We start from the raw sequence: 21,248 nt of genomic DNA on the forward strand, positions 1-21,248 counted from the left end.
ATGAGATGGAGTGTGTCAGCTCATCCAAAAGTAAGTGAAGGCCAAGAGGTAATGCAGAAATGGTTGTGTTGCACCCAAACTTGATGCTATGTCAATGTATTCTAACCTGGTCCAGCCTTTCTGCAATGCTCTCTGTAGAACTTGTGCTGTACATGCATCAGCTGTCATAGGCACCCAACTGTAGCAGGCTTTCTTTGCCCGCCAGCCTGCAAATCATGATAAGCAGACTTATTATTAATTATGAATGCTTGGCCTTAGCTTAGACTTGTTTCTAGCCAGCTTTTTAAAAAATGCTTATTAAACCATTTCTATTAAACTATGTACTGCCCTGAGGCTTGTTTACCTCATTTATGGACTGTTCATCTTGCTATCCTGCTTCCTCCATGTCAGGCTTGCGGACTGGACAGGCCGCTCTGGATGGTTCTCCCTCTTTTTCTCCTTCCTTCTCTCCCCAGAACCTAGATTCCTCCTTGTACTTATTCTCTCTGCCTGCCAGCCCACCTATCCCTCTCCTGCCTACCTATTAGTTTTCAGCTCTTTATTAGACCAATCAGGTGTCTTAGGCAGGCAATGTGAAACAGCAACACATCTTTACATAATTAAACAAATGCAGCACAAACAATGTAGCACATCTTTACATCATTAACAAAGGCAGGAGAAACAAATGTAACACACCACACAGTTAAAGTAATACTCGGCAGCATAGACAAATGTAACACACATCTTTACATAGTTAGAATAATATTCCACAACATCTGTGGGCTTAAGGATAAGTATTTAGAATGTGGTTATGGATTATACTGGCTTAGGAAAATGACAGTGGGAAGTTCTCTTTTAGAGTTTCTGCCCTCTCCAGCCATGGGTTGTTGTTGAAGTTGACAGTACCCTCCCATTGAGTGGGCTGTAAGCCCAATTCAATGGATGTTGGTTACCTCCAAGATATAAGTGACACTATTGATGATTTGGATGTTGTGGCTCTTAGGTATTACAGCTGGATAGGACTATTGTCTGCTATTTTCCTTGGTTGGTTTCGGAATATCTCTGGATACTATGAGAGTCCTCAGGAAATAGACTGCTAGGTCAGTTGTAGCACATTCTTCCAAGTCCTATGTCCAAAGTGTGTAACATCTTTAGGAATAGGGACTTATCCTCAAATCTGTGAATCAACTAAAGACAATAGCAATAGTCTATGTTGTTTTGGGAGTCCTGTCTTGGGCTGTCCTGACTGAAACTAAAAATGAGGTTTCTCATGCCAGGTGTTATGTTAAACAGTCTATGGCTGTAGAGGAACTTTATCATCCCATGTGGCATAACATCACTTTGATTATTTATTTATAATACAAAGTGCATTGTATACAAATGCACACACATACACACACATCATGTAATTTGGGGTAAATAGAGAATAATATGACTGCCTGTGACTTTTTGAAACACCCTGAATGTTATTTATCCCTCCTCTCTCCCTCTCCCCCTACATTGATCTCTGTCCTCACTCCCCATTTAAAGCCACCTTCACTCTTCCCATTTCCACTTCATATAAACTGTGTCCTGCTATTGCTCTTTCTAGAGCTTCTTTTTTCCATACCCTCTTAGTCCCTCTTTACTGTTCTGGGGTTCATCTAGGTAATTCCCTTTGCAGAACATTTCTATAGAACTGGTGGGTTTTGTGGGTGTGGGGGTTGTCTTGCCTTTCACAATGCTTCTGTGTTTGTGATATGGTGTAGGCATGTAGACTTCTTTCACTGTGTCTGATATTGTAGCCTGCCTTTGTTGAGCAGAATTTGGTTTCTGTTTTTGCTGTCGCTCAGGTCAGGTTGGTTTCAGATGAAGTTTGAAGGGTTTGTAGGTCAGTCAGAGATTCTCGTTATTAATGGCAGGGATGAGAGTGATTCTAACACAGTGGTTATCAAGTGAGTCTGTTGATATGATTCAGGTCTACGTTTGTGTGCTGGTGCAAAAGCTGTTCAAGTCCAGCTATGCCTGAGAGTGTGGTGGTCACACACACACACACAGGTTCTGGAAGACTTACCAGTCTGGGTTGATATGAAGGCTGCAGGACCCAAAGCAAGCTTTCTGGGAGTGTGGGGAAAATATGAGTGGATGGGGATCTAGATACTCAACGGGCTGGAAGGTGCACAGGATATGTAACCATAGTTAGGCCTGGGAATGTGAAGATTGAGTAGGCTAGTGGGGATCCAGAACACTCACCTGGCTAGATTGGTTCACAAGTATGTGACCCTAGGTATGAGAATGTGGTCCTCACATGCATGAGTAGTGAGTTAGTGCACTCAGCTGGTTGAGCAGGTGCACAGGCTGTGTGAACACAACTAGGTTGGAAGAATAAGGATGGGTGAAGAGGGCTGACTTCAGAATCTTTCCTAGAGTAAGAGAAAAACAAACTAGATTTCTGCAGTTAGAAATCTGACCACAGGATGGCAGTGCATCTCAGCTGATGCACAGAAAGGCCATCTTAGTGAATTTTAAATGAACAGCCTTTTTCTTATTGGCTGGGCAAATAACTCAGCATGCATGGTTGTTGTAATAACAAAGGACCAATTGGAACTTTCATGTTGCTCAGCTGGCTAGAGACCGAGTACCTACAATTGATCCTAGTAGGAAGCACAATGAAGACAGCTGTTCATGCTTTATTCATTTTCCTCTGGCTGCAGATGAACTGTGAGTTGAGGAATGTAAGATGACTGGGTATGTTAGGGGGAGGTCTGTGAATGCTCACAAGAATGGTTCATTTGGGTTTTCTCTATTTGCTACAGAGAAAAGATAAGGAAGCATAATGACTTGACAACCTTTCTCTTTTCTCTCCATCTTTCTGCATAGGGGAGAGCAGAGGTGAGCAGGTGGAACAGCATCCTTCCACCCTGAGTGTCCAGGAGGGAGCCAGCGCTGTTATCAACTGCACTTACTCAGGCAGTGCCTCAGTCTACTTCCCTTGGTATAAGCAAGAGCCTGGGAAGCATCCTCAGTTCATCATTGACATCCGGCCAAGTGCGGAAAGAAAGCAGAACCAAAGACTCACCCTTCTATTGGATAAGAAAGCCAAACACCTTTCCCTGCACATCACAGCCACTCAGCCTGCAGATTCAGCCATCTACATCTGTGCAGCAGATACACACTGCTCCCCAGACACCTGCAGCCTGTCTTTAAACCTGACACCAGATCTTGAGTGGCACCTTTCTTTTTGCTAAGTCAGACATTCTAAGACAACATTTGTCACATTGTTTGAGAGTGAAAGCTAACATATAGATATTAAAAGTACATAAGATAAGGCCCAAGATGAACCAGGAAGTTTAGTACATGTTGTTGTTAGATGCTTAATACTTGGAAATTCGTATTTATTTTATATAAAAGTGTACTGCGCACTATGATATCTTGGTTTAAGTAAACAGTGGAAATGAATAGTTTGATGAGTAGGTGCGGAGATTAATGTCTAAAGTAAAGGGTAAGCTCTCTCTTCCTTTCTGTGTGAGCTGATTCTAGCATGTCCATGTGTTCAGCAATCCAAAAGCTCTGTATAACAGATCCTTACAGGAGTTGGTGATATTCTGCTTAGAAAACAATGCATCTAGTGAACTTAAATTTGTCATTCAGATTTCTATCTTGTGTAAATCCCTGTAGTTTCAATAACATAATCCCTGGCACCTCTGGACTTTTGGCTCTTCAGATCAATGCTTTTGCAATTTTTGTGACTATAATTGACTTGCCAAATGTACATACACATAAAAACAAAATGTATCAATGTGATTGACCTTTTTTTTGTAGTGGGTAGCCATTCCAGTCACCTATGCTTGTCATGTCTATAGTTACGTTAGGTTATCCAGATTTACAGACACATAGGTCAGATGGACAGGTAATCTTCAAACACTTCATAGACCTAGAGAACATGGAATTTAAATAACTTAGAATTCTGTTGATGTGAGACACAATTGCTCCTGGCAGCACCAATTTGATCCGGAGAGAATGTTGGGCTTCTAAGACATTTCCATTTAGAAGTTTGTCCTCTTGGCACAAAATGGCCTACTGGGCAAAGAACTGCCCTTGCCTTGAATGTTGACAGTACGAACGCAATGCTGTCCATCCTGGACAAGCGGGACACAAGGAAAGCGACCACTGTATTCTGCCAAGACAGGGTAAGATGGTCTTTCAGAATTCCTGCTTCTGAAAATGGTCTATCAAATACTCTAGGCATGTAGCCAATTTGAATGCACCAACAATGCTGAGAAACATTAGGTGACTGTCCAGGCTGCCAGCTGTCTCGGTCTACTCTTGCAAGATTCCCAAAAGTTGCTTCCATCCATCTACCATTTCTCAGGTACCATTATATTCCTTCTCAGGTCTTTGATGGGATTGAAGACTAGCAGTTATAGTTACAACTTTATATATATCTATATCTATATATATTAAATATAAATATTATATTATAATATAATAAATATAAATATATATATATAAATAATCTTAGGTAGAACATATTAAGTATTAAATTCAAGTTCTTTAGGATAGGACACCCTTTGGAATGATCTTTGTTACATACCATTTACCTATGCTCTAGACTTCTCTGGATTTTAGCATGTGTTTTTTGCTTGATATTGTTCGCATTGATTATAGTTCCATCTTATCTAGGTCATTATCCCTCATTACTTCTGGACAATATTTAATAACCATTCCGTTGTATATAGTCTTGTATTTAAGTTAGAATCTTCTTTTTTAGACAAAAAGTGGGAGATGTAGTGGGTAGGCATTCCAGCTTTAGTCTGGAAGTTCCAACCTCCATTGAGGTTTTGGTAACTATCAGGCCCACAAGGCAGTGCCAAGGGAGGGCCTTTTATTTTATTTTACAATACCATTCAGTTCTACATATCAGCCACGGATTCCCTTGTTATCCACGTCAACAGCCAGCATAGCATGGCAACCTTCTGTGAGTAATAGTAGCTCATCCACATTGTAGTAACCAACCAATTTCTAATTGGACTTAAGACCTACTCAACAAGAGGGATACTATGTCTTGTACTGGAAAGTTAGCTAATTACTCAGTGCTAGTGAAATTATGGTTTTATGAGGAGAATTTATAATAACCAATTTACTACACCAGCATAATTCCTTAATATAATCTATAAACATTTATCCTTACACCCACAGGTACTTGTATTCTCCATTCCTCATCAAGGAAACTTCTCTTTGCAGTAGATGGAGACTGCTACATAAAACTACAACCAAACAAAATGCAGAATTGTGGAGCCCAGTTCTCTCAAATATTATTTAAGGACCAGCCTTAATAATATTCTTTCCAGGGGCCCAGAAGAGGAGCTATGAATGGCAAGATTTATTTTTAGGAAAAGAATCTAAGTTCACCGACCTCTTTTGTCCATCTACTTTATCCCTCTGGGATAAAATTCTGTCTACACAGCTTCAGTTTTACTCTCAAGCCTAGCTCTTTTCTTGCCTGATTTTTCTCCACGTTTATCTGCTGCCCCTCTAAGTTCTGTCTTAATTCTCTTATCTTAGTTCCGCCCCATCTGGGTTCTCATCCATCTAGTTCCTTCCCATCTCAGCTCTCTGCCCATCTCCTTCTTTCCCATATTGTTCTCCCTCATCTTGTTCTTCCCCATCTGGCTCTTCCTCATCTTCCATCTCGTTCCTCTAGTACTCTCTTTTAGCCCTTCAATATAGTTCTTCCCATCTAGTTCATTCCTCTCCAGTTCTTAGCAATCTAGTTCTTCCATTCTCTTCTCTCTTCTCCATCTCGTCCTTCTCTGAAAACAAAACTGCCTTTTTATCCCTTTGACCCTTATCTCTCCAAGCTCCCTCTGCTCCCACCATTTCTGGCGAGTATGCTCAGTCACTAGGCAACTTGGCTAGGCAACTTCTGTGACAGCTAGATGTACCTGTAAGTTGGAACCCTTTACTTCTGACATAATAGTTAAAAGTAGATCTAAAACTAGAGCTACTAGAGATAAGACTTTGGAAATGAGAAGGTTAAGCTTAATTAGTACATCCACCAGGCCTTCTCAAAAATAGCCTGGATGCTTAAGTCTGTTCTTAGAGGGCATAGCGGTATCTTTGATAAGATACTTTTGTCCATTGGGGATAGTCCTGTCCAGATGCTGCTAATGACAATAATTACAGAAAGGCCTGAAATTAGGGATCCTGGCTGTGATAGTGCTCAGAAAGTTATCTAAATGTTCCTTTAGTAGAGGGGAAATGGTGCCCAAATAATGATGGAAAAGCTACAGTAGCACACGAGAAACTCATAGTAGGAAACATCTAATAATCAAAAGCCAATACCACCAAGACTCCTTGAGCCTTGACCTCTGTAAGGCCCTTGGCTTCTTCCCCGTATTAGCTTGTCATAATCAGCTGAATTCCTACTTCATATATTTTTGCAGCTTGCAGCACAGTTCCAAAGGATGCCTCCTCTTCCAATTTTTAAAAAAGGATTTTTTAATTACAAATTTTGTGTGTGTGTGTGTGTGTGTGTGTGTGTGTGTGTGTATTACATATGTACCTGGTAGTCATGGAGGTCAGAAGGAGGCATCATGTCTCTTGCAATTGGAGTAACAGTTAGTTGTGAGCTGCCATGTGGGTGTTGGGAATTTAACTTGAGTCTTCTGCAAGAGCAGCAAGTGTTCTTAACTGCCAATTACACTTTTAATTTTTAAGATAAGACTTACTAAAATGGGATCTGGGGAAATGGCTCAGCCATTGAGAGAACTCCCTGCTCTTGCAGATGACTCGAGTTCAGTACCCAGTGATCACACCAGGAGGGCACACAACCTCATATCACATCAGCTTAGGAAATCCAGTGCCCTCCTGCCTCCATGGACTCCTGCATTCCCTGTACAGACCAACATACAGACATACAAGCATACACCCAAGTAACAATAAAACAAACATTGAAAAGTCTTTTATAAATCCAAAATTAATTTAAAATTTGGCATGGCAGTATCAAAACATTATAGAATAGGCATGACCACTTTTTGATTGGCTGAAGTAGAGTTATGAAAGCCCCTTGAGTGGCATATATAATGGAGTTATATTCTGTAGAAGAAATTATCATTCTTAGCTAACCTGCCTGTAGACAACTGTCAACTATTTGCAGAGAAGATAAAGTTATGCAGTCAGTGTGTCATCAGATTGGATGGAGATTTATTTCAGCACAAAGTCTGGAGGTCTTCAGTCAATCTAGATAGTTCTGAAATTACTTGGAGACAAGGAGACTAGGCTTTGACTAGTATACCTGTCCTAGTTTGATTCCTGTTGCTATGATGAAGTATTCTGCAAAAAGAGCAAGTAATGGATGGTGACCCAGGCCCAGAAATTAAACTACCATGTTATCTCTCATCTATGTATCCTAGCTTCAGATATTTAGATGTTTTTTCTTTAAAGTGGAGTCACTGTAGAATCCAGGAAACAACAATAGGGTCACTAGAGAAGAAAAATTATCTGAATACAATAGTGACATGATTGTTTTTAGGGGCAACTAACTACCTTCTCATAGGATTTGAGACCTACTCTGTGGGAGAAGGCACATATTCAGTGTATCATCCTATAAAAAAGCCTATGGCTATGAAATTGTTAAAAAAAAGGAAAAAGGAAAGAAAGAAATGAACAAAAAGGAAAGAAGAAAGGAAATGTTTTTTTTAGTACACAATTCTATATCTTATTTAGAAACACAGTGTAAAGAGCACATTCTGAATCAACTACAGTAGTTCTGAGTGAGGATAGTCCTGATGGGCTCAACCTTCATTACCTTGAATTGTAAGACACAAAGGTTCTGAACCTAAGGCTGACATTTACAGATTACATTTATAATTAAAAAAACAAAACAAAACTAGAATTAGGAAACAGAAGTGGACAAAGGTGAGAAAGAACACCTTTGTAAGAAGACCAATTCTGTCAATGAGGAAAAATTACTAAGACCAAATTAAAGGACAGAAAGACCTCCCACAGAAACATGGCAGACATGAAAGCCAGACTCATGCATGGAAGCTTTGACACCTGAATGAAGGAGCTTTTCTGAAAACACGTATGTGAGCTGGCTGCTTGGAATGTCCTCATCAGATCTGCAAGGAAGGGTCACAAATGTCTCCCCAAACCCAAATGATAGTCAGGTTTGTGATTCCTAACAGCACACACCACTGGTCACAATGACATTTACAGAAATGAGTTAAGAAAATGGTCATAGCCTATGTTTGATGTAGAGTTTGAAACAATATGAGTCCTACATGACAGTCACAACTGCTTCCTTGTTGTGGTTGTCCTGTACAGTTAATCTTCAAACATTGTTTCAAGACACCAATGACCTTCCAAGTAAATGAGCAGCATGAATCCATTATTTCAAATTTCCAGAAGGTAAAAGAGCAGTTTTTAGTCGTTACACATTCTTAGGGCCAGTTAATAATTATTGCATTTCATAATAACTTGTAAATTTCTAAAGACATATTTATTTTACTTTATATACATGAGTGTTTTGCCTGCATTTCTGTCTAGGTACCCATGTGTTTGCCTGGTACCCACAGGGGTCAGAAGAGAGAGTCACTTCCCTTGGAACTGGAGTAACAGATGGTTATGAACCACTATGTGTATTCTAAGTATTAAACCTGCATCTTCTGCAAGAGCAACAAATTCTTTCAAGTGCTGAGCCATCACTCCAGGTCCACATAGTATCTTAATACAAATTCAAATCAGTGGAAATAAACTAGGAAAATCTACTTCTTTATTTTCAGTTTATATGCTAAAGACCACAACAGAAAAACCATCAGTTGCTCCACTACAACACTTTCATGTCAGGTAGAATCCCAAGAAGGACAACACTGAATATGTTTATGGCCATTGTTTATGTTCTTTACATTAAAAAGGGCCGCTTGATGTCTGACATGTGTCTTGCAAATGATGTTGAGGATGAGAGCATCCTGACTTCTGGGAGGTATGCAAGGGTCCCTAGTTTAGTTTCTGTCCACCAGGGGGAGGAGTTTCCTAACACAACATCATTATCTTTGTAAATTATATGCTTCTCAGATTCATTATTTGATGTCATTTCATCATTTCTTCTTGTGAAGAGTCAAGAACATTACTTGGGTGACACTTAAGATGAACACTTTCCCAGCTTTAGTGACTATGATGCTGCTGTTCATGCTTGGTAAGTGAAGTGACTTAGAATTTACGCTTTTTCTTTTATGATGTCAGAAAAATATTTAATCATCTAAGAGCTTTGTCCTTAGTGTGACACAGGTATCCTCTTCTTTCTCCAGGGAGGACCTGTGGAGACTCAGTAACCCAGAAACAAGGTCAAGTGACTCTCTCAGAAGATGACTTCCTATTTATAAACTGCACTTATTCAACCACATCTTACCCAACTCTTTTCTGGTATGTCCAATACCCTGGAGAAGGTCCAGAGCTGCTTTTGAAAGTCGAAGCAGCCAACAACAAGGGAAGCAGCAGAGGTTTTGAAGCTACACACGATAAAGGATCCACCTCCTTCCACTTGCAGAAAGCCTCGGTCCAAGAGTCAGACTCGGCTGTGTACTACTGTGCTCTGAGTGACACAGTGTCACAAACTGCAGGGGGAGCTGAGCACAAACTCTGAGAAGCAAAAGCAAGCCTGACTTCTGATCACCTGTTTTTTCGGATGACTCTGTTTTCCACACAGTCTGTGAGGTGTTCCCCAATATTTCTCTGGATGATGAAAATCATACAAATGGTCAGAGCAGAACAAGAAGTGGATGTTACCTGTGGTGATATTTTATTTGTACTGAAATGTTATTTTAATTTTATGTTAATAAATAAAGTTGCCCTGGGGTCAGAGCTATTAGAGCCATAGTAAGAGCGTGGTGGTTAGAAGAGCTAGGTAGATTTCTGTGTGTTCAGGGATACAGCCAGTATTGGAGACATACGCCTTTAAGATCTGGAGGGCGGTACTTACAGGCAGTGATGAGGCAGTCATGTGGTTGGGTTTACAACCAATGAGAAGGCAGAACAGAAAGATTATTTAAACAGGGACACAGGAAGTACCTCCCTCTCTCGGGGAAGCTAGGAGCACTGCAGGAGGTAAGATTTTATCTCTGAGCTCTGACCTCTCGGCTTTTCTCTTTTACCTTGGCTCTGTGTTTCTTATTTTAATAATACGATTGGTTACATCTACATCTGGCGCCCAACGTGACAAGAATCCATTAAAAACTGCTTGGGGCCGGCTCCCTAGCCGGAGCAGCCAGCTCCCTAGCCCCGGCCCAGGTCTGGGCTCAGGCTGGACTGTGAGCTGCTTGCTTAAAGCCAGTGCTACAAACAGCTCAGGCCTGCCCTGCTAAACAGGGCCCCTGCCTGTAAAGCCAAGCCTTGACTCGGCTCAAGAGGGAACAAGTGGCTGGCTTTAAGCTTTAGCCGGCTACCCCTTCGCTTTCACTTTCACTTTCGCTTTCGCTTTCTCTCTTGCTTTCTCTCTTGCTTTCTCTCTGTCTCTCTGTTTCTGTCTCTCTCTCTCTCTCTCTGGATTTACACCTAGGACTCTAGGTGGCTGTTTTGAAATTCGCTCGGATTTCTACTGTTCTACGCAGATTTGGTAAGTCATAAAGGAAACTATTTAAAAGACAAATTTTTTCCACATTTAAAAAAATGGGTTTCCTGTGTACATTGGAAGAAAATTGGGTTTTGTTTGAAATTTTAGGCAGTCTGACAATGGAACAACTATATGAAAAGATTAGTATTATGGGAATTATGCAGTTAATCACCATGCTTATTCTCATTTTACTATTTAAAAAGATAGTCGATTTAAGTGCCAGGATAACAGCTTTAGAAAAACCTGTTAATTTTAACAGTGAAGTTGGTTCAAGTTTGGATCATAAGGTTACAGAAAGAAAGCCTGTTTTCACACAATCATCCTTAATTTATCCTGTAACCGTACAGCAGATGCCTGATCAAATGGCTACACAAAATATCTGGGCTCCAATTGAACTGATGGATTTTAAAAGGTTTAAGGAGGCAATAGTATCTTATGGCATGCATTCCCCATATGTAAAGCAAATGTTAAACTCTTGGTCAACATATAATAGGATTATACCACAGGACTGGCGGGACCTTGCACAAGCTGTTCTGGAACCCAGCCAGAGAATTCAATTTCTAACGTGGTTTAAGGATGAAGCTAGAAACGTAGAAACACAATGGAGGGAAAAAGGAATACAAGTTTGTCAGGATCAGCTTATTGGAGAAGGCCAATATGCTTCAATACAAACACAATGTTTATATGATGTTCAAACTGTAATTTTATGTCGAATGGCAGCCTTGAATGCATGGGACAGAGTTGATGAACCAGGAAAAAAACCTGAGTCATTCACAAAGGTTATGCAAGGCCCAAAAGAATCTTTCACAGATTTTTTTAGAAAGACTGGCTTCAGCAGTAAACAGAATGGTCTCAGGATCAGAAGCTAGTAAGGCAATAATTGAAGCTTTGGCATTTGAAAATGCGAATGCAGCATGCAAAAGAATAATCAGGCCGTTAAGGGCAAGATCTGCACCTTTGGAAGATTGGATTAGAGAAACAATTAATGTTGAGGTTGATGAGCATGATACGTGGGTAGGAGAAGTTATTTCAAAAGGTTTGAGGAGTGTTAGATGTTTTGGGTGTGGAAAGCAAGGACATTTTAAAAGGGACTGTAAACAGGTCATTCCTAGAAGCAATGTTTCTTCAAGGAACAATGGCAACAGAATGCCCCTTCCTTCTGGAGTATGCAGAAGGTGTGGTAAGGGAAAACACTGGACCAATGAATGTAGATCAACAAAGGACAGACAGGGTAATCCTTTGCCTCAGTTTTCGGGAAACTCCCGGAGGGGCCTCATGCAGGCCCTCATAGCAAAACCAGTTCAAACCTTTCCTGCAGCTGTAGAGGAAATCCCTGCTCTGAGCGATTAAATAACCAAATGACTATTGGAATAAATCATGCTGGTCAGGATGATGAAAAAGAGAGAATAGAAAATTCAGGAGAAAACATAAAGAAAATTTTTTGGCAAACTTCTATTAATGAACAGAGACCAAAATTAACGATAAAAATAAATGGTGTTTTGTTGTCTGGTCTGGTAGACACAGGTGCGGACATTACCATAATTGCACCAGAATTTTGGCATCCAGCTTGGCCTCTTCAAGAGGTAAACGTTCAACTGTTAGGAATTGGGACATTATCTGGAGTGAAACAGAGTGCAAGATGGCTGGAATGTATAGGTCCAGAAGGACAGAGAGGAAAATTAAAACCATATGTCGCTAACATAGCTATGAACCTGTGGGGTCGAGACTTGTTGCAACAATGGAATACTCAGATTAAAATCCCTCCAATCTCAGAAACAAATCATAAACTAGCACATGTTTCTGAGAGAAATATTAGAAGGCATTATTTTGAGTGGTCACCAGCCATCCATATTATACAAGAACAGGGCACAACAACTGATAATCTTCCAAAAATACCAACAGCTCTACCTTTAAAATGGTTAACAGACAAGCCTGTATGGGTTCAGCAATGGCCTTTAACAACAGAGAAACTCCAGGCTTTAGAAGAGCTGGTAGAAGAACAGTTAAATGCTCAGCATATTGAACAGTCAACCAGCCCTTGGAATTCTCCTGTATTTGTTATTAAAAAGAAATCTGGTAAATGGAGAATGGTAACAGACCTTAGAGCAATTAACAAAGTAATTCAGCCGATGGGCTCTCTACAATCTGGAATTCCTTTGCCTACTCTGTTACCAAAAGGATGGCCTCTCATAGTTATTGATTTAAAAGACTGTTTCTTTTCAATACCCTTACAAGAAAAGGACAAAGAAAGATTTGCTTTCACAGTGCCTACTTATAATAATTCTCAACCGGTTAAAAGATTTCAATGGAGGGTCCTCCCACAGGGAATGTTAAATAGCCCAACTCTGTGCCAATATTTTGTACAACAGCCATTGGAAGTGATACGTAAAAAATTTCCTAAATCTATAATTTATCATTATATGGATGATATTTTACTAGCTGACTCAAATGCAGATACTTTAGAAAGAATGTTTGAAGAAGTAAAGAAAATTTTGCCTTGCTGGGGATTACAAATTGCTCCTGAAAAAATACAAAGAGGAGATTCTATTAATTATTTAGGATATAAAATAGAGCTACAAAAAATTAGACCCCAAAAGGTGCAAATTAGGAGAGATAGACTACAGACTCTTAATGACTTTCAAAGATTATTTGGAGATATTTCTCATCTACGAACTATTGTTGGGGTAAAAAATGATGAACTGACTAATTTGTTCAAAACCTTAGAAGGTGACAAGGACTTAAATAGTCCAAGAGAATTATCACCTGAAGCTGAGAAAGAATTGGCCTTGGTAGAAAAGAAAGTACATGAAGGGCACGTGGATCGTATTGATCCAAAGCTGGATTGCATTTTGGTTATTTTACCTTCTAGGCATTCCCCTACTGGAATATTAATGCAGAGGGAAGATATTATATTGGAATGGATATTTTTACCAAATAAACCAAATAAAAAATTAAAAACTTATGGGGAGAAAATCTCTGACTTGATTTGGAAAGGAAAATTGAGACTTCGTCAATTAGCAGGAATAGACCCAGCAGAAATTGTCGTACCTTTAACTAAGGAGGACATTGAAAAATTATGGACAGAAAGTGAACCTTGGCAAAGAGCTTGCAGTAATTTTTTGGGAGAAATTAACAGCAAATATCCCAAAAGCAACAGAATTGATTTTATAAAGAGAGCTGATTGGATCTTGCCTCGAATTGTACGGCAAAAACCCATATCTGGAGTTCGTACATTTTATACAGATGCCAACAAAGAAGGAAAGGCAGGTTACAAATCAGAAAATTTAAGTAAAGTGGTACAAAGTCCTTATAATTCAGTGCAAAAATCAGAATTGTATGCTATTCTGTTGGTATTAATGGATTTTTCAGAACCTCTCAACATAGTAACTGACTCTCAGTATGCTGAAAGAGTGGTATTACATATTGAGACTGCAGAATTTATCCCTGATGCTTCAGAATTAACTTCACTATTTATTCAATTACAAGATACAATCAGGAAAAGGAGTCATCCTTTATATATAACTCACATCCGATCTCATACTGGTTTGCCAGGCCCTTTGGCACAAGGCAATGATGAGATTGATAAATTATTGGTAGGAAATGTGCTGGAGGCCAAAGAATTTCATAAAAAACATCATGTCAATAGTAAAGGTTTAAAAAAGGATTTTCCCATAACCTGGCAACAAGCCAAAGAAATAGTAAAGAAATGTCCTACTTGTTCCTTCTATAATCAAACACCATTACCAGCAGGATGTAACCCAAAGGGTACTCAGAGGAATGAAATCTGGCAGATGGACGTGTTTCACTTTGCAGAATTTGGAAAACTGAAATATGTACACCACACTATCGATACTTATTCAGGATTTCAATGGGCAACTGCTCTGAGTTCTGAAAAAGCTGATTCTGTAATCACTCATTTGCTAGAAGTTATGGCCATTATGGGTATACCTGCACAAATCAAAACTGACAATGCTCCATCATATGTCTCTGTTAAAATGAAACAGTTTTTTGCTTATTACAATATAAAGCATATTACAGGTATACCACATAATCCTACAGGTCAAGCAGTTATAGAAAGGTCAAACAGAACTCTAAAGGATATGCTAAATAAACAGAAAGGAGTAACAAAAACCCCCAGAAATAGACTGCATAATGCTCTATTAACTTTGAATTTTCTGAATGCCAATGAGAAAGGAACAACAGCTGCAGAGAGACATTGGGTAATAGAAAAAACTACAGAATTAAATCAACCTATATACTTTAAGGATGTGCTGACCTCAGAATGGAAGCCAGGGTATGTATTACGTTGGGGACGAGGTTTTGCTTTTGTTTCTACAGGAGAAGATAAGCTGTGGGTACCATCAAAATTGATAAAGGTTTGATTTGAACAAGAGAAACCTCTTAATTAGAGGAGGTGATAGTTAATCAATCAGCATGAACATCCAATTTAAACTAACTTGTACCTGTAACACGTGTCTTTTCATTTAATCAGATAATAACTTGCCAAAAAGGAACATCCCCAAAATTAGTCTTGGGGGAAGGTTTTTGTTTTTGTCTTTTAGGAGAATGAAGGTTAAGGAATCTGAAGGACACAAGACAAATGAGACAACTGAAGAAAAGGGACAAATCATCTATCCCAGGAAACAGAGTATATGGGAGTATATGGCATATGGGTATATATTATCTAAAAAATTTTATGTCTTCTTAAATGTTTGTTTCTGCTTTTCTCTAAAGATTTAACACTATTGGTTTTCTAATAGTCCCAGTTCAATTAAAATTTAAAGCTGACTTTGGAGTTGGAGAATGGCTCTCTCCTTCTTTAAACTCAAGCATGTTGTTAAAATGAAAATACAAACTCCCTGTATCATGACAGAATAAAAGAGCCATTTTCTGCTATGGGACAGGACAAAAGCCAAATTAATTAAGGGACTATTCTATTACTAATCTCAACTCTTTGATTCTATTCTGATTCTTTAAACTTTTCTTAAAGTATAAATTTTATATCAAAATTTACAAGATTGATATATATATATATATATATATATATATATACATTTTAAACTTTGTTAAGATATGAATGGTCATATAGAGTACTAACTAATTCTAGAAAAAAGGCTTCAATTAGCTGCATATATATGTCTTTGTGTTCGAGTCTCTTATCAGTTTTCTGCAGGAAATCATGGCCAGGCCTAACATCAACTGAAATCTCCAGGAAGAAGATGGGGCCCCACAACAACAACAATTCCACGTGGACAATAATAATATCACTGAACTGACAAACATCATCTATAGATCAGCTTTGAACTACAAGGTGCTCAGAGCAATTTTGAGATGACTAGCTGAGATGATCCAGTCTCAGAGACTACTTAAATAAGGACTTGAGATAAACCCTGAACTTTGGCAATACACATGGACTGGATAATAATGAAGGATATAGTTACCTTTCCTAGAATTTGACAATTAACCTAAAATTTTTCTTTCAGGATAAAGATAACTTCGCCCATACCCAGCAGGAAGCAATTTTAAGAATATGACACCCACATTGCCAAAGAAGTGGTGTGGGGCGGGTGGTTTTTTGGTTCTTTTAATGGGTTTTGGGTCTGGGATAATTTTCATTATTTAGGGGGGTAGGTTACAAGTTGTCAAGGGTTAGGAAAAAGGCTAAACAAAGGAGATTAGATTTAAGGTTCTTGTTTAAAAAAAAAAAAAAAGAAAGAAAGAAAGAAAAGAAAAAGACAATTACTAGTTTTAAATACTTTACATTATTACCAACTATTAGGATATAAAGAAATGAAAGTTAGTAGTTAGACATTACAATAGAAATTGTAGTCATATTAGATATGTTTTAAAAATTGAGCAGATGTATTTTAGACAGGTCATCTTCAAACCCTTCAGAGATCTACAGAATATGGCATTTAAAATGTTTTAATAACTTAGAAATTTTTCTTTTTTGAGACATGTCGGCTCCTGGCAGTACCAATCTACTTCAGAGAAAATATGGGCATTGAAGAAACTGCATATGGAGTTAATTTTCATTGTGGCAAAAGTTAGCCACTGGACAACAAAGTATCCTCGTATCAACAGGACAAAATGGACAGACAGAACACGAAACAAAGGACTACCGATTCCTGCCAAAACAAGTGTGGTTATGGCTTTATCAAAAGGCATCTTCTGAGGCCAGGACAATATGGCACCATCCCTGAAGTCGCCTTCACAATCTGGAAAAGGTACAGTACCCTTTTCTTAGAAGGCAGCTGAACAGGCAGTGGGCCGATGGCTTCTGTTGTGCAATGGAACAGCAACTGAAAGCTCACGCCTCTCAATAGTAGACTGGCATTTAATAGAGGGATGTGGAGAAGGGCATGCTTAGATGAAGCCATATATACACAGCCAAGAAGAATGGACAGCTGAATTCAAAAACCATCAACAATTTCCAGAATTTAAAATCCTGAATCATGACATGACACTAGTGGAATTCAGGTGTTTCTGGTACATGGACTGCTCTCACCCAATGTGAGGTTGAACTGTTGACCTTGTGCACAACCTACTTCACAAATGAGTCTGTCAGATACGATAAGCCTATAGGCTGAAGATGATGCCCCAACACTGCAGAGAAACCTCAGGTGACTGTCCAGGCAGCTGGCTGTTCTGTCAACTCACAAAATTTTTGGAAGTTGCTTTTGTGCACTTCCTGTTTTTATTTTTGTTAGCTAATATTATTTCCTTCTTGGGTCTCTGAGGGAGTTGAAGATTAGTTAGTTATAGTTGAAGATTAATTAGGATAGAAAGTGAATTAGATACATTTTGGACTTACTAAAATAGGATAGATAAGGGAATTATTTTCTCTGATTTGTCAAATACAAATGGACTAGACATCGTTTAGGTATTTGTTACTTGTATATATTGTATATAGTTATTGTACTTTTGTATATAGTTTTTCTTTTGTTAGTTATAACCTTTTGCCTTTTTTCTTTTTATTAAAATAGAAAAGGGGAAATGTGGTGATATTTTATTTGTACTGAAATGTTATTTTAATTTTATGTTAATAAATAAAGTTGCCCTGGGGTCAGAGCTATTAGAGCCATAGTAAGAGCGTGGTGGTTAGAAGAGCTAGGTAGATTTCTGTGTGTTCAGGGATACAGCCAGTATTGGAGACATACGCCTTTAAGATCTGGAGGGCGGTACTTACAGGCAGTGATGAGGCAGTCATGTGGTTGGGTTTACAACCAATGAGAAGGCAGAACAGAAAGATTATTTAAACAGGGACACAGGAAGTACCTCCCTCTCTCGGGGAAGCTAGGAGCACTGCAGGAGGTAAGATTTTATCTCTGAGCTCTGACCTCTCGGCTTTTCTCTTTTACCTTGGCTCTGTGTTTCTTATTTTAATAATACGATTGGTTACATCTACAGTTACCACTGGATCTCGAGCTGGATCTCGTAGGGGAAGCTGAAACCCTAGGACATTAGTGGTTCCTCATGGAGGGTCATAGTGATTTCACAGGAGAACCATGGAAACAAAGAAACAGTCAGTTGTCTTGAGATCTATATACAAGTCACTGCCTTCATGTTGTTGCATGTCACCTCTGGCCCAAGTTATTCAAAGAGGGCTAAAATGCCAGAAAAGGTGGCATCTTGATAATGTCTACCTAAAACTATGGAAGAAGATGCTATCAGAGGGCTACGGCTATTCCATACCTCATCATTTCTAAGAGAGAAATATGGATAACTAGAAAGGAGAAAGGGAGGTTGGAGCAGGTACATGATCTTCAGAGTTTCAATGTGCCCCTCTTCTCTAATTCTACCCCATTCTCATCACCAGCTCCGTAGCTGACTATCTACTGTGGCCTCTCCGCTCTCTTTGTCCTCATTCCCAGAGCACTAAGCAGATCCTGATGGCACACCCTGAATTCCTTTCTCCTGTGGATCTCCTCACCCCACCCCTCTTCCAGCTCAACTCCTTGCCTAAGTGTCAGCACCCAGTACCAAAAAACATTATATCTGGAACCCTAGTGGCCACACCAGGCAGGATCTCAGAAATATTCATTACCAGGCAACCCGCAGCCACCACACTCTCCTTATGACCAGAGAGGGTCATATACAAGAGAGGGCAACAGCAACAAATATCCAACAAAAACAAGACCAGATAGCAGCACCAGGAATTACAATGATTCCAAACCCAGATACCTAGATTCCAGCATAAAAATCAATAACAGCCAGATTATATATCTCCCATTAAAGCTCAGAAATCCTGCTACAGCAGGTCCTAAAAAAATGCAATGTAGCTGGAGCATAAAACAAGCACCTCAGAATAGCCTTCATGAATATGTTAGAGGTCTTGAAAGTGGAAATGAGTAAATCTCTAAAGGAAATCTATGAAAACACAAACAAGCAATGGGATGAAATAAAGAAAATAGTTCAAGACTTGCAAATGGATAAAGAATCAAAAAAGAAAGCATAAACTGAGGGAATACTGGAAACCAAAAATTTAGTAACTCAAACAGGAAGCTCAGAGGCAAGATGGAAGAAAAAATTTCAGCCATTGAAGACCTGATAGAAGACATGGTTACCTTGGTCAAAGGAAATGTTAATCTAAAATTATCCAGGTACAAAACATGAAGGAAATCTAGAATACTTTGAAAAGACCAAATCTATGAATAATAGGAACACAGGAAGGAGTAGAAACCCAAGTCAAAGGCACAGAAAATATTTTTCAACAGAATCATAGAAAAAAATTACCCAACCCTAAAAAGGTGCCTATCAAGGTACAAGGAACATACAGAACACCAAATATACTGGACCACGAAAGGGCATCTCATGGTGCATAATATTCAGAACACTTAGTGTACAGAAAAAGAAAGAATATTAAATATCCAAAGGAAAAAGCCCAAATAACATATAAAGGCAGACTGTTAAGACATCACCTGATTTCTCAATGGAGACACTAAGAGCCAGGAGGCCCTGGGCAGATGTTGTACAGGTTCTAAGTGACCATAGATGCCACCCTGACGACTATATACAGCAAAATTTCAATCACTGTAGATGGAGAAAGACATTCAATGATAAACCAAATTAAACAGACTCTATGTACAAATCAGCCCTATAAAAGCCACTAGAAGGAAAACGTCAACCTGGCAAGGATAACCATACCCAAGGAAACACAATGAATAAATAATGCCAGACCAGCAAATCAAAAAGTGGGTGAAAGAAACCCACAACCACAACAAAAACAGAGAATCAATAAACACTGTTCATTGATAACTCTTAATAGAAAATGGTCCCAATTCCCCAATTAAAAAAAAAAAAAACAGGACCCATGTTTCTGCTGCATTCAAGAAACACACTGTAACATCAAGGGCAGCCATCACCTCAAGGATGGAAAAAGATATTCCAAGAAATTGGACCTAAGTAGCAAGTCAGTGTAGCCATTTTAATATTTGACAAAATAGATCTCAAACAAAAACTGCTCAGAAGAGATATGTGTACTATATATGCATCAGTGGAAAAATCCACTAAGAGGATATTACAATTCTTAGCATTTATGCACCAAATATATGGGAACCCAAGTTCTTAAACAAACACTACTACAGATTAAGTCACATATTGACATTTACACACTGTTAGTGGGAGATTTCAGTACCCCATTCTCACCAACAGACAGGTCCTCCAAACAAAAACTAACCAGAGAGATGCTGGAGCTGATGTCATTTCACCCAAATACAAAAGAATGTGCTTTCTTCTCAGAACCTCATGGAACTTTCTCCAAAACTGATCGCACTCCTGAACACAAAGCAAATCTCAACATATGTAAGAAAGTTGAAATAACATCCTCCAAACTTTCTGACCACCATGGATACTACTAACAACAGAAACAACAGAAAGAAAGCTTACAAACTCGGGGAAACTGAACAACTCACTACTAAAAGAAAAATGAGTCAAGACAGTTATTAGGAAGGAAATTAAAAAATGTTCTGGAATGGAAGGAAAATAAAAACACAGCATACCCAGACTGATTGGACACAATGAACTGGTTCTAAGAGTTAAGTTTATAGCACTAAGTGCCTACATAATAGAAAAATGGGGAAATATTATAGTCTCAACTTAACAGCACACAGGATAGCTCTAAAACAAGAAGAAATAACATTGAAGGGAGTAGATGGCAAGAAATAACCAAACTATGCTTTTGTTAGTTAGATAGTCAATGGCTCCTGTGGAAAAATTGTCAGCCCAAGTGGTCCAAATTAGTTTAAAATGTATGTGTGTAATTTAAGGTGAGCACAAATAATACAATTCATTGAGACTGTATCACACATCATTTATTCTATATGTCTCTCCTCCCTCCCTCTATCTGTATTGATTTCCCTTACTCTCACCCAATTAAGGCTCCCTCCTCTTTTTTTCCCCATTCCCTCCTTGTCATGGTACATGTCGTAAATACAGCAGATGGTAATGGATAATAATTCAGATGTCAACCCACCAGATGAATAATTCTTCGATGGAGGGCCCTTTTAGGCAAGGCTTAAGGACCACAGACTCTGAACACTATTACTTCTGTCTATAATTTTACATGTGTAAAAACAGCTGTGTAATCTCCCTATTACCATGCATTTTCGTGTAATATGCACATGTAATCTCATGATTACATCTCAATCTATGGGCACATATATCTGTGGGTGGTCAG

The sequence above is a fragment of the Peromyscus maniculatus genome, chromosome 9, assembly GCF_049852395.1.
Source record: "Peromyscus maniculatus bairdii isolate BWxNUB_F1_BW_parent chromosome 9, HU_Pman_BW_mat_3.1, whole genome shotgun sequence".
In the NCBI taxonomy this organism is placed as follows: domain Eukaryota; kingdom Metazoa; phylum Chordata; class Mammalia; order Rodentia; family Cricetidae; genus Peromyscus; species Peromyscus maniculatus.